General features: G+C 37.5%; 1 protein-coding gene across 3 annotated transcripts in view; it reads left to right on the top strand.

Moving 5' to 3' along the window:
* ALKBH8 (alkB homolog 8, tRNA methyltransferase) overlaps positions 1-2119 on the top strand; it is a 59452-nt gene that overhangs the window by 48442 nt on the left and 8891 nt on the right. The gene's annotated exons all lie outside the window — the stretch shown is intronic.

Genomic DNA, 2119 nt, shown 5'->3' with positions numbered 1-2119 from the left:
GGTTGCATGTAAATTTGGTTAATTGTGGTATTAACTGGTCTTTCTTATAGGCTTATGTACTTCAGGGCAGATCTTGAAATGTTCTTCTTGACACTGAGTGCACGCCTGTCCTTGTCAGTTTATTATTCCACACATAGTAGACTGTCTGCTCGTCTCATTCAAAATGGCCCACTCCAGCCCATTTAGGCTCACCAGTGCTTGGGATATCCATTTTTATGCAGTCCACTCCATTTTTGACCAATTCATTTTCCTTAATTCATACTTGTACATTCCCTGTCTTGATTACTAGAGCACTAGAGTAATTGAGTAGTATGGAGAATGAGAGGAGTCTACATTCATGGGCTATTATCCTGTGCAGGATTGCTCATGATTTTAGATATTGTACACCAACATGAAGAAATTTACTACTGCATTTATGCATTAAGAGGCAGGCAAAAGAATACCTTTTTGTCGGGATAAGATGTTGATATGTTCACAACTACATTTTAGTTTATAAAGAAGATGATCTGGTGAGTTGTTTATGCATGTTGAAGCAGAAGTCGGTTTTTGAAGTGCCATTAAAAATCACAACTCTAACCACAACTTTTTAAAAAGTGCTATTTCTGGTGATTTAGTCTCTAGATACTGCATAAAATGTTCTTCTGTAGGCTCGGCATTTGCACTTCCTTGAAAATAACCCCGGTTTTATGAAGCCAGGTACCATTGTGACAGTAAGTTAAAGTCAGCCTTACTTAGTCTGAATGATAGCGTTATTTGTTCTGTTACAATTGAGCATGATTTCTTGGTAAACAGAAAACTGAACCAAAAAATCCAAAGGTGCTTGAAGAAGGCATATATTTGGAAGAACTAGACAATCACAAGTGCCTCTCCATTATCCACATTCATTTTTATCAGTGGGAATTCTGTATGTCTTCCTTACTATCTGCTGTTCCCTAAAGCCTACTGTATTTATTGTCTGACCTCTAGGGAAAGTTCTATGGTCATTGAACAAGTGAAAACTCGTCTGGTTGGAGTTAAGTCTTTCATAATAACAGACAACTGGAATTAACTATGATAATAGGGAAACCTTTTGTAAGTTGCCGAGGCTTCCTCCTAGATGGGGCTGTTTTTCGTCTATCTTGAGCAGTCATCTCTGAGCATGAGAATATGCATTTCTGGACATTGGTGAGGCGTGCCATGAAAGTCTCACTCTGTATAGTTAAATGTGGGATAGTATGAAAATCTCAAAAAATTATTGGTGTCACTATTACATGACAATTTTCTTAGCAAAACCTGCAGTTACTCAGCACTGATTGTTGGCTTTCTTTTCAGAGATTTCATAAGCAAGATTTTATATACCCAAAAGACTTATGGGCATATAAACAATGCCAGAAATGGGTGAGATGTAACGCCTGAACTTGGTCAGGCTCGTTCACTAAGCGATTGTTCTGTGCTTTGGTCTTGGAACACATTCAGTTCAAAATTGTTTTCTAAACAATTACTTAATGTCTGGTGTGGATTTATTGGTTGTTTTTTACAAATAGTTAGGATTGCAAATATAATACTCAATACTGCCAGAAGTTTTTTTTATAAAAATTGGAATATTTGTTTATATAGATCCTTCTGTACATGAATGTAAGTTTAACCATTTTAATTACCCCAGGAAAGAACAGAAAGGAAATGAACTCTTTTGAGCATCTGCTGCATGTGTTTTGGTTCACATGTTGAGGGGCTTCAAAAGGTTCATGAGAAAATTGAATGGAAAGATAATGGCATTTTACTTGAACTTTTTGAAGCCCCCTTGTGTAGTGAGTGAGATTGGTAACACTATCTGCATGTTGCAGTTTAGACAGCTGCGATTTAGATAGGCTTTGACATACCCAGAGTCATATAATATTAGCCAAAGCATTAGAGCTTGTGTGTCCACCTTCAGAATTCATGCTGTATGTATGGCATTCTGCCAAGAAAGACCGTAAAGGGAAGCCCTGATGCAGGGAGCAACAGACTATATGCTCAAAGATGGCAGGACTCATGCCTGTTTCGCTTTCCACTTAGTTGACACATGGTAGAAACTTCTAAGTGGTTTAATGATGAGGAACGCACCTCTGAATTGACTCATTATCATACTTGAAAATTAGGA

This window comes from Echinops telfairi, unplaced genomic scaffold, assembly GCF_000313985.2.
Source record: "Echinops telfairi isolate 266 unplaced genomic scaffold, ASM31398v2 ScPeMD7_7421;HRSCAF=8459, whole genome shotgun sequence".
Classification (NCBI taxonomy): Eukaryota; Metazoa; Chordata; class Mammalia; order Afrosoricida; family Tenrecidae; genus Echinops; species Echinops telfairi.
Note: the sequence above shows the minus strand (reverse complement) of the source record. Positions and strands in the feature narration are given on the sequence as shown.